Raw genomic sequence first — 12,722 nt, forward strand, 5'->3', positions numbered from 1 at the left:
CTGATGTATCCCATTAAAAATCATTTACAGCTTTGTACTCAACCTAGTCATTAGAATAAATGTTGGCGATGTACAATCCTTCTAACCACGGACATGCTGCAACTTTACGTTTCTGTCTACTTTCTTACGATTTGGTAATAAGGTGGAGAAGTCAAACGCGAGACACTCAGGAGGAGGCAGGATAGAGAATACAATAGGAGGAAATGAAAAGCAAAACAAGACATGAGTGTGAAACTTCAAAATAAAACGTTAAAAATAACAGAATCATGACATATTTCATGTACGACAACAAGTTTGTCAGGTCATATTAACTAGGTCTAGGCACAAACACCACTTGTTTAGTGTTTAGTTCACCAGAAGAGATTTTCAACATAAAAGAGCATATTATGCTACCAACATGACAGAGGACTGTCCCAACTTTCTGTCAGCAGTGTCCCATTTTTGTTGCTGTGAACGCACCTGGAAACAGTCAGGTGTCTCCTCCAGTGCATCAGTACATACGTATCCTCTCAGAGATGCTGATATCGTGCCGTCTCGATGTGACGCAGTGCCGAACATGTGCGACGGAGGGAAGGCGAACGTCTCTGCATCGTCTGCACTGCGCCTCCTATTACAGCCGTTCATCCTATCCCTTTTCCAATTAGTCATGGGAAATGATAAATTGTGAGGAGAGATTGCTATCAGTCAGTAAGTGAATTGGAGGTGGCGAGTGGAGAATTTTCCATCAATAAATGTAGCTGCAGAATTAGTTGCGATGGCATGTTCTAATGCTAATAAATGAGCATGATTATCACCGCCGCAGACAGTCTCCCTTTTGATCTGCTTTGTGCTTTCATTTGGTCCAATTTGGGAGGCCACAAATTTGATTCTCGGCAGAATCCTCTCAGGCGGATAGCAAAGTGTTCATAGAAAGTCATTTGCGAAAGCTGTGGAGGAGAGGAAAAATTATCATTGGCAGATCTTTTGACAAATCGCACATCCGGGAAAATAACTTTATTTTATTTATTTTTTGTTTGATTTTGATAAACTCGAGCAGAGTAAAGACACTGGAAGACATGCATTCTGTCCTAAAACCGGTGCAGGAACATTCAATTTTTATACCACAGTATTAATATTCCCATTAACCGGACACACAAAAATCATCACTAGGCAAGTGAAAATGTGATCTTTCGGATGGAAGTCTTGCAGCAAGTTAGAACACAAAGATTATTACCAATATAAAAGTCTGGAAAACAAAGTCTATTTGCATGTAAATAAGCAGCGACGAAGGGAATCTAACAATGTTTGAGTCACATAAAGTGCTGTAATAAAGATAAATGTTGCCTCACTTTTAAGGATAAATTATGGACTTGCAGTACCTGCCGGTTTAGTTAACACACAGACTCTAACATGGTGTAATCTGGCAGACACACTCCTGTGATAGGCTCTATTTCCCCTATCAGCAGCTGTGTTCACCGAGCCCATTGGTGAGCAATTTCTGGATTGGAAAAGTAATACCATCCACTTTTGTCTTCAGAGATACAGACTTCATTTCCTCGCCTTTCTCTGCGTTTGGCTGCAAATGCACTCAGTGGTTGACTGTTTGTCCTCGAGCTTTCAGCCAAGAGATGGGGCTGAAGTCTTGAATTCAGAATGTAGCAATCACAGAATACGAGTAATTTAATAAGTCTAATTCTGCCTGGAAATGGATGACTGATTATGGGATTGTAAGAAGACTGCAAACTGGATGATGGATGATTATACAGGTGGCTGGTAATCTGTCTGCGCTAGAAGAACAGCCCCTCCTCCACCTCCAAGCCTTCAAAAGAAGCACTTGAGGTGACTAATGTTCCACCACTTTGACTCATACATATGCAAATATATGCAGTAAGGTGCTCTAAAGCCTAATCAAATTATCTACTGTATAGAGAACCTACAGAGAATGTGAAGAAAAGCTAGCGGCAGCTACATTTAGCAACAGTTAGCGATCACTCTGTTGATAAGCTGCCCCTGCTTTTAGTTTGACCTTCACAAGTGGCTAATTCTCATATAGTACTGCATCGTTAAAGGGGGAATATGTAAAAGAAAAGGTAAGAATTGTTGAATGTTTTGCTAAGATTGTGCTGAACATTGTCAGTTGTCCATGTATTGTGATGCAGAGGTAAATACTGAAGTCAGCATGCTAACTTGCTAGCCCTGCCCCGGACTAAAGCTATGAACCGCTAACTGCACTGCCGTCTGAGCTAACAAGCTAATGGCAGTCAGCAATAAGCGGTAAATCTAGTGACATGTTTTACTTTACATATTGCACCTATAAAGTTTGATAGTCGAACTTTAGATGTTTAGCTTCGAGAGGAGCCGAGGAGCTAACAAGGAATTCATTGAGCCAAAAGAAGAATTGTCAGATGTCAGATAATAATAATTTAATTTAATAATAAGTGTTTTTGTATTTAGTTGTAATAACAGCTGTATAGCTTATATTATATGAGATAACGGGCTCACATTCAAGGAAAGTGGAATCCTCCTTTAATTAATAAAAAATAAATAAAAAAAACTGTGGGAATTTGTCGTTGTTTCTGTTCATGTGCACTTTCTGTGTTTGGAAACTGCGCGTGCTGACGTCACGACAGGCAATGGTAACGGGCTAGGAGGAGAGGGGAGGGGAGGGGAGGGGAGGGGAGGAAGTCGTGAACGCGCCTGACGGATCCCCGGCGGAGGGCAGCGAGGGCGCGCATCTCCGTCCTCCGCTTGTGAAGCGACTGCAGGGGAGCCAGATGCCCGACTGTGAGCCGCTGCCTGTGGATACCTGTCCCGAATGCCAGAGCAGGCGAGAGCCGCAGACACAGTTCAGCCTCTGACAGGAAAGAGGAGAGAACAGGGGCAGTGAACGGAGTAAGATTTTTCTTCTTCTTCTTCTTCTTCTCGCCCCCTCTCTCTCTCTCTCTCGCTCTCTCTCTCTCTCTTTCTCTCTCTCTCTCTCTGTGTGTGTGTGTGTGTGTTTGAATCTGCTTCAGATGAAGAGCTTTCTTGGACTTGGAGTACCGCGCATCAGCAGAGGAAGAGCCCGTTCTCCCACTCTGCCACTGCTGCTGCGGCGCTGCTGCCTGTGAGCGCGTCCTCCTCGTTGCATTGGAATATACAGCGTGCCCATATGCGCAAAACCATGGAGATTATATGACGTGGATTTATTTTTCTCCCTTTTTTTTTGCTACAAAGCTGGACATCTACAAAAAGCGACGTCCCTCCTCCTCCTCCTCCTCCTCCTCCTTCTTCTTCTCTACATTCTTAATTTTTTTACCCAATTGCCTTTTTTTCCACGCTCTTCTCTTCTTTCCTCCCGCTCCATCTATGGCCACTCTATGATTTCGCGTCCTTAGCGATCCTTCCTTGTGTTTATTTATTTATTTAATTATTTATTTATTTATTTATTTATTTGTGCACCACGCTTCTTGTTTGTCGGGGTCCGTTTCGGAGGCGCAGAAGTGGAATGCCTCGCAGAGAAACATTTGGTGGGAAGAAGATTCCGTGCATCGGCAGCATCAGCAGCAGCAGCAGCAGCAGCAGCGAGGAGGGTGAATGAATGATAGTCTCCCCTCTCCATCTGAGACGTGCCATGGATGGGAAACTTAATTTGTATCCACGGAACCGATCGGGGAATAGCCGCCGCATCAAATAACTACTGCTGACAGCGATCAGGTAACGCATTTTTTTTTATTTTTCATGTATTAATCCATTTAACTCAACAGCTCTGTGAAGGCGCGTTGGGATGGTTTCGTTGCGCCATGTAGTCTGCCGGCTTATTTATTTATTTCATTCTGGACACCCTTGTGGAAAGATCAGAGCGTTTAAATAGTCTTAATGACGCATAGAGGGGAGGTGGGGGGGTGTGGGTGGGCTCGGGGTAGGGACTGGACCCCTCGTTTTCGACACTTTTCGCTCAAGACCGAAGTGGCGTGTGCATGCGGTGTGATCTGTGAGATCCGTGGACCTGAGCGAAAGTAGCCCGGATCCTGCCCGAGCAGCTGAACGTACAGCCCGGCAGTGGAACACAGGTGGACGGCGGCAGCCTCCTGAATGCTCAATCCCTCCGTGAAGGGACACAGAGAGGCTGTATGGGAGCCTCTGGAGCCGCTGGCAGATCTGTAACTTTGCGCAGTGGCCAAGAGAAACACTCACGCACACACACACACACACACACACATACACACACAGTCACGCACAGTCACGCACACACGGCAAATTGTGCGCACGGACACTTTCTTTTTAATATTCATCTTCTCTCAACGCATTCACACGCTCACGTCCGCCGAACACCCCCCCAACACACACGCACACACACACACGCACACACACACACCCACACACACACACACACACACTATGATGGTGTCCTCTCGCCTCTGATGGGGGTTTTCCACTGATGCCATTTTGGGTTTAAGGATGGCATTAGTGAGACAGAGCTCCCCGGAGCTCCTCCAGCAGTGCCCCTAACGGCTGGAGATGATTCTTGGCGGGAGGAGGGCCTGCTTCAAGCACAGCCAGCTATAGGTTAGAGGGCTGATGTTCTCCTCTGCGCGCGTGTGTGTGTGTGTGTGGGTGAGTGGGTGCCTTTATCCCCGTTTAATGCTAAAGGGTTGCCAGGATGTGCCAAAGACGCCGGGGATTGGAAGCGAGAGAGAGAGAGAGGGGGGAAGAGGGAGAGAGGTGGGTGGGTGCTTGACTTGCTGGCATCTCGGCACGCAACTGAAAGCCCTTTCAGAGCTACCTGATCACGCACTGAGGTCCGAGTTATTTGCGGGCGCCTCCGTCTGCCGCAGTGCCGCTACTTGTTACCAAACCTCCCACCAGTCCGGTCCGAGGTGTATTCAGTGGAATGAGATGATAAGTCTGTGTGTGTGTGTGTGTGTGTGTTATCGAGTCTCAGTGAACGGTTCTGGCCTCCTCCTTTGGTAGCGAGCAGGTGGCTCCGGTGACGCTGAGCGGGAATGACAAGCGGGGACGCGACCGCGGGAGTGCAAAGGAGCCTCCGAGCATCCTCCTCTCTCTCTCCCTCTCTCTCCTCTCCTCTCCTCTCCTCCTCCTCTCTCCCTCTTTCGTTCTCTTCTACCCATCTGTTGAGCATGTCGTGTGTGCGTGCGTGCGTGCGTGCGGAGAGAGGGAGAGAGAGCGCGCGCACGCACCTCTAAAACAAACTCCCGCCGATGCTGTCACACGGAATGTAACACACACACACACACACACACACACACGGCAGCAGCGACCTCGATTATTTTTATTCCCCAAGCAGCCATCTGTGGCATGTTGAGCAATTTCCTTCAGTATTCCTCTTGTTCCAGCCCGAACTCTGGACACGGACTCACGGACAGCGACTGTCTCTTCGGTTGGCGTGTGGATTAAAGGGTCGGACATCCTGACATTTAAGGCGCACTGTGTAGATATTCAAACTGAGGTGATAAGGAGGAACATAAGGTCCCAAGAACGTCGTTTGAAGCTAGAAAGGTGGCGGGGTCCGCCACATATAAACACAATAAAACCGTATGAAAGTGTGTTGTCCTTTAAGGTCAGTTTGTTTATTCAGTCATGAAAATAGAGTTTGTGTATTTAGTCTGTTTAACCATAAAAAAATCAGTCAGTGAAGATCTTCCTCTTCCCCAAAACTCCATGGAGCACCTTTAAAGACAGATTATATTCCATTGATACGATAGAAGATGTTTTTTTTTTAACCCGGCTGGTTCGAAGACAAAAGAGGGGGGTCAGGGGCACAGGCTCAGTAATACAGCATCAGTTCCAACCAAATCTTCCAAGCCTGCCTATTCACATGAAGCTAATGGCTTAAGAGAAGAGTTGTTCTCAATGCTGCACTCATCTGATTTCCTTTTTTTTAAATCTTAAAAAAAAAAGCTTCCAGATGAAGTTCTGAGGATTTATTTTCTTTTTGTGTAGGGGTTGTAGTGAATGGTTCATTCACAGTGAGGGTCATATAACAAAACCGCCATGAAAGTCTTACCTGTGATAAAACTCCCTGTGATGTTAAATACTTTTGACTTTTTAAAATGTTGTCACCTTAAATGCAATCAAAAACCTGCTCTATTTATGTCACAATAAATCGTGTTGCGCCACTGGACATACAGTGCACACCTCACGTGTGATTTCTGGCTTAAAATATGTTACTTCTTTGCTCAAATGAAGGCAAAACCAGAACATGTACTGCCAGAGAGGGGAAGGTAAAGGCCGGCTGAATAACTCGTTTAACGAAGGCCGACTGGAGTGGAGGGAGCTTGGCAGTCGTCGCCTCCAAGACTAAGTGACAAAGACCTGGAACAACAGAGTCTAATGTATGTTCGATACAGCCAAGCTAGCACAGCCACAGACTCAGCACCATGGACAGCGGCCATGTTTCAACCGAGCCAACGCGTCTGTTTCTCTGCCCAGACCACTTGAAAAAGGTTACATTGGAAGGTAACTCCGCAGGAAAGTCACGCTGCGCTCTGACTGTTTGTGGTTTTTAAGTTGAATTGTTTCCGATAGTTTGAGCGCCACAAACAGAACTCCATTTACTCCATTATCAAAACTGTACTGCTACATATCAGTAAGAGTTAGTGAGAAATGTGTTGTTCTATAATTTGGGCGAACAGTTCCTTTGACTACTGAAACATTCCAACAGACAAGATTTTGAAGTGACTGCTCTGGCTGACTGATAAACTTCAACTTCAATTATTAAATTTGTATCCCAGGTCAAAAGCTACAAGTTTATGTAACAGTTAGGGGCAATGATTTGTAGAATGTGATAGTGAGAGCCGGTCATGGAATGTAACTGAGTACATTTATACTCAAGTACTGTACAGTACAGTTTTTTAGGTACTTATTATTTCCATTTTTTGCTACTTTATTTCCACCCAGCCACATTTTGGAGGTAAATATTGTACTTTTATTCTAAAAGTAACTGGTTACTTTGCAGACAGTAGTGTATTTTTAAATGTATTGATTCTATCAGCGATCTGAGAAAAAAAAACAAAACATCAATTCCGATAATTGTTTATCTTTTACTGCTGATAACTAATTTGGTAAAATAAGACTCAAGTAACTCCAAAGTTACCATTTATGATTGATTGTTATTCTAAAGCTTGTTTAGACGTCTCTCAGGATGCAGAGCTGGCGTCTTTGTGCTTTTGTCCCTTTGGGCGGAGTTGTTCCCGAACAAAAAATCCTCACCGTGTTGCTCGCCAACCTGGCCGAGGCCGGCGTCTGCGGACATCTCCGGAGACATCTGTAGCTCCTTGGGGTGCCAGGGTGGATCTTTCTCATTTTCGTCAGGGCCGCGATCCAAAATTATATCAGGTGCCATGTTCACAGCTACAGTCAGTTACACGCTTAATGTGGTGCCACCACACACTGTTGGAGAGGTGGAGGAGCTGGAGATCAGCATCAATCACAGGCGAATGAAGGGAGTAGAAGCGGGGTATCTGGTAAAGAGGGAACCGCTGGATGGATTGACGAGTGGCTCTAACTGGTCGTGAAAACCCCTGGCTTGTAATATAATATAAACATCACATAAAATCTTTTTCATAATTGTGGCGATCATTAATTTTTACATCTCTGAAAACTGGGTGTGAAGGATGTCTGGAAACATCATGGCAGTCAGACGGCAACAAAAACAAGGCATTTATTACGAAAGTAAGAGACAAAATTGGCCAATTTTTTGACCGAGGCGCAGCAGGAAGGTTAAGCGGGACAGAGAAATGAGACGGCGCGTAATGACTGCGTTATCATTGAAGGATCATCTGAGCAGCTGCTGGGAATGCAACACAAATGACAGCGTGACACGTATCTGCTGAAGATGTATGAAAAGCACCCAGCTCTGTGGCAGTTTTATAAGGCCTGTAAATGTGATACTAATAACATCTTCAATATCCGCCCACGTGTCATGCGCTAATGCTGGCAACGCTAAATCTTTCTCTCTCTCTCTCTCTCTCACACACACACACGCTCATACGTTACTCACAAACCTCCCTCTCACCTATCTCTATTTCACTCAAGCTACTCTGGTGGGCAAATGTGCAAGAGCATACATTAACACACACACACACACACACACACACACACACACACACACACACAGTGGGAGCGCAAAAATACAGTATGCAAAGTGATGGAGGCACGTCAAACTGTGTGTGTTTGTGTGTGCGAGCGTGCATACACATACATGCTGTTTAAGTAGTGAATATGGAGCAGGGGCCAGGCGACAGCTTGGGCTTGCCTGGATCACTGCACCCTGGCTGGGCCATTGTTCCTCTGACACTATCCCCCCCTTTTCCACACACAAACACACACTTCCTCCCCTTTGCTGGCCTTTCCCTAACAAGCTTCCCGATCTCTTCTCCTACCCCAATCTCCCCTCCTTCTCTTCTGTTGCCTACTGTATTCAGACTGGAATTATTTTGATTCCCAATTTTGGCGATTTGCCTTCAAGATCATACATGAACAAAGCGCGCCAGTCAGGCCCAGGCAAATGTATTATTAATTGATGTAGTGCTATTTAATGTGGAGTATGGACTACTGACAACCAGGCTCAGAGGGGCCGTATGTGAGAATGTAAGATGAAAACGCTAAAACTACCAACAGAATGCGTAGAAATCGCAGGTCTGGCATTGCGATGTCTGTGTTTTGTGTCGCAGAGATATCCACTGAAATTAGCATGCTAACCAGCTAGCCCTGGCCCGACCCCATCCAATGCTCCCATGCAAGTGGCGTAAACACTAACACTCTCCTGGGGTCCCGTCCGAACCGCAAGGTGCATCAACAAACTGAGCTATATAGCTAGCGGCAGCTAGAGTCCGCAGCATTTAGCGATTACTCTGGTGATCTGCTGCCCACTATTTGTGATGCTTCATTGTCACATCTCGGTGCTCCACTCTCAGAGAGGAGAATACACCAAGGCGAGGAAGTCGCATTGCAAAGAAAAGAGAGACAGAGGTGCAATGGACCAAAGGTAATGTGCAATCATCTACTGTTCTCCACAACCTCACCTCAGCATCTTACATCGTGCCCTCCTACTTGGAATGCTCCGCCATGCTCCATTTGGAGCCACAGATGCCTCTGTCGCCGGGGCGGCATTCATTTGGCTCGGCCCCGGGTGACTGTGGCAATATTTGCAGTCAGTGCCATTTTGGTTGTGGGCGCTTTATAAGCATGACTGGGCTCGTGCGAGGCTAAGGCTAAAGGAAAAATCAACAGGAAACGAAAAAAGCCCGGCCCTATAGACTCGCTCCCCGCAATTAATTAAGCCTTTTGGCAAGAAAAGTGAAAGGATGGGCCTCCTTGGGAATAGATAGGTTGGGGTTGCAGGAGGATGAGGGATAGGATGGGAGGGGGGGAGAAAACAAAACAAATTAATTGCCTTGAATTGCAGGGATAATTCACATCTCTAATTAATATTGATCGCACCGGGGATAAAATACTGCAACAATACCAGCATAGAGAACGGTTAATTCGACGAGTTTTCGTTTTAATAACTCTCCATGTGCGGAGATGAGCAGGGAGTTTTTTGCTGGGAAGTGACTGTGCAATTTGAGGTTGTTGCTTTGTGTGCGTCCATCCGTGTGTTTTGTGTGTGTGCACTCCTTTGGTGACTGCGTCCCAGCAGTATTATTTGCCTTTTATGTAATGTTTTTCATAATGTATGGCCCACAGGGATGGAGAAAGAGCAGGAGCTGGCAGATTGTATTGATTCAGAGCATCTAAAGCTGCTATTTTATAGTGTAGTACAGGAGGGCCTGCGAGGATCGCCTAAGCCAGCGTGTTTTTGTGATTGCTTTTTGTTGGGTTGCAACTTCAGGTCTTAGATTTTAATTTTTAGTTCCCATCTCTGTATTCCTCTCTCCTTTTACAGCTTGTGTTTGCTTCTAATCTAGTCTGTCTCCTCAACATTTTGCATGCACACACTCCAAAACACTCTCTTCTCAATTTTTGCTTACTCCTCTTATGTAATGAAAGATGTCCAGAATCCCCCCATCCGCAGAAACACACACACACACTTGCAGTTGCTAGTGTTTGCAGCTCGCGCACAAGCAGTTCTGGCCAGTTCCACTGCTTAACTCAGCGTTCAGAGGGCGCAGACTCATCTGCCTCAGCGCATTGGCCTCGTCATCAGCGGAGTGCCCCGCCATGACACCCATCGGCCTCCATTATGGCTCCTCACAGAGGAGGACACTTCGTGTTTGCAGGCCAACAAGTGGAATGCTTTGCTCTGTAAGCAGATGGAGGGAGCCTGGACTCCTTTGTGGTGTAATCTAATGGGATGTGATGTGTGCATGTGCGTGTGTCCACTGTTGGCTTGGTAAATGCGATGTCTTGTGCATCCAAGTGCTTTTAGCGGGAAACAATGAAACATCAGAAAAGTGGACCCTGCTGCAGGCTTTATTTTGGGAGGTAGCGGGGAAAAAAGAGAAATCGTGTGAGCAGCAAAGTTCAGAGGAGGTTAACATGAATAAGACATACGAAAGAGGGTTTACTTATTTGGTCAACATTGTGCATACGCATTGCTAGTGTGTCAGTTTTTTCTGTCCCTTACTGTTGTAGCCATCTTCTTCTTGTCCAATACTTTGCTGAGGCCCCCCAATCCTGACAACTCCTGACATCTTTACACTTGTCTTTGGTGAAAACATTGATGAAAATGTACAACATTATCTTGAAAAAGGGCTTCTCCGACTCCCCAGGCTGTCGCTGCGAATACAATTTCTTCTTGGAATATGCTCAGCTTGCCTGTTTGAATAAAGGTTAAAGAATACAAAAAAAATCCCAAAGGCATAACATGCTGCGATTTTAGGTTTTCATGTTTCATTAGTTCTGTCCGAGTGTGTGCATGTGTGTGTGTGTTTGTGGAGAACCTCCCCGGGTCCAGTGGCTCATCGAAACTTCCGCTTGTGTGTTTTCTGAAGGAAGCAAAGGGGTCAGGTGGATACCAGCCCAGAGGCATTCTGGGTGGACTCGCAGTGTGGCAGGTGTGCGCACTTGCCAGTGAAGAGTTGCCATGGAGACGGTTGGTCGATTCCCAGTGGTGTGCGCTGTTCTGTCACGCTTTCTGTACGTGTTGAAGTTTCAGAGTGAAGCCTGACTGTGAGTCCATGCATCCTTCACCGTCTACTTCCTGATTTCATTTGAACTGTGTCACTGTTACTGAGAGTGAGGGAGCGAGGGAACACAGAAAGTGAACAAATAAGTGAAAGAGATGTTCAGAGATTCCACTGTAATAGCTTTAGACTGCACACAGATAGTTGTATGCAAATGTGGCGCTCCACAGTGGTTAAAAGTCTGCATACATTAATGCGGTAATTCCAGAAACTGTTAAACAGGCTCATTTAGAGAGAGGGAGCGAGACTTGAGGTTGGACGCCAATAATGGAAAAAAAAAACAATGCTGTTGCAAGTGGCAGCATCCTATTTTAAGAGAACTCCACCAATGTGGTATTCTACTGCTATACCACTGTCAGACTCATGATGGCTAGTTTTTAAAAATGTACCAAAATCGATGCAGCAGAACCAGAAATATAGTTCTTATTCCATGCATTCTCCTTCCTGTCAAAACCTTGTGGGTAATGCAACTCAGCCACTGACAGGCCAGTTGGAGATTTGTGTGTGTTCTGGCTAGTAGCAGCTAATGTAGCCTCGAGGCGTTAGCCTCAACCAGAGACTATGTCAAGAAGGAGCTGATGTAGGACATCGAAATGGAGAAAGGAAGTTTAGTTAAGTCGCTGAAAACAACATTTGAGAGTAGGAACTAATAGGCAGAGTGAAGGACTGGTGGATTCTGTGTCATTACTAGACGCAGCAACACAACAACATCTGCAGAGTGCTGCTGTTTTTAAAAGAGCATATCTACAGTAAGACGGTACAGAATGGGCTCTTTGACTGCATGCTCTGTTTTGTGAGAGCACCTCATTGAAGAAATCAGGAGTGGTGACTTTGTTTCAAGTAATTTTGGTCATTTTTCAAACTAAAATATCCAACATTTGTTGTTTCCAGCTTCTGGAATGTAAGTTTTTGCTTCTGTTCTTCTTGTCATTGATGACAGTAATTGAAGAGTCTTTAGGTTTTGGGCTGATTCAAATTTCAAATTTTCAGGGAGGGTCATTTTAATTGTGGTTATACTTTTTTTGTGGAAAAAAAAACATCAGAGAAATAGTTCTGTTCCAAGCAGAATATGTTTTTATTATAATTTATTTAAATAGACTGTTGTGATGCACCAGTAGGGTGCTTTGACACGTCCTGCTGGTTACACTGTATCTGAAAAATGACTTTTTCGAACTGTGCCCTCCCCTGAAGAGATTTCACCAGCAATTTATCAGATTTCCACGCAGCTCCATCTAGAGCAACAAAAGACGAATGATCCATTCTAAAATTGGATGTAATTTGAGTAATATATAGAGCCAAAAGTCCATATAGATGGGGGAGTGGACTTTAGTTCAGGAGCCCCTACTGTTTGTGGCCAGTGGAACATGACAGGCTTATAATTTTGCCGTCAAGATCTCTTTAGTGATCTTTATAAGCTTATATAGTTAGACAAGCTTGGCAGTGGTTTTACTACATTGAACAAGGTTATGTTTTCAGCCGTGTCCATTAGTTGGTTGGTTGGTTGGTTTGTCATCAGGATCACATAAAAAATACTCAACAGGTTTCCATGAATCTAGGATAAAGTATGGATCTTGGCCCATAATAAACCTCATTAACTTTTGGTGTGAATACAGA

At 45.1% G+C, this 12,722-nt stretch overlaps 1 protein-coding gene across 1 annotated transcript in view; it reads left to right on the forward strand.

Annotated features, from left to right (window-relative positions):
* The first annotated feature begins 2,662 nt into the window (after nt 1-2,662).
* adgrb2 (adhesion G protein-coupled receptor B2) overlaps nt 2,663-12,722 on the forward strand; it is a 247,813-nt gene continuing 237,753 nt past the window's right edge. The window contains exon 1 of the mRNA XM_030411455.1: nt 2,663-3,675. The gene's annotated coding sequence lies outside the window, so the exon portion shown is untranslated. The remainder of the gene's footprint in view (nt 3,676-12,722) is intronic.

The sequence above is a fragment of the Sparus aurata genome, chromosome 3 (genome assembly GCF_900880675.1).
Source record: "Sparus aurata chromosome 3, fSpaAur1.1, whole genome shotgun sequence".
Taxonomy (NCBI): Eukaryota; Metazoa; Chordata; class Actinopteri; order Spariformes; family Sparidae; genus Sparus; species Sparus aurata.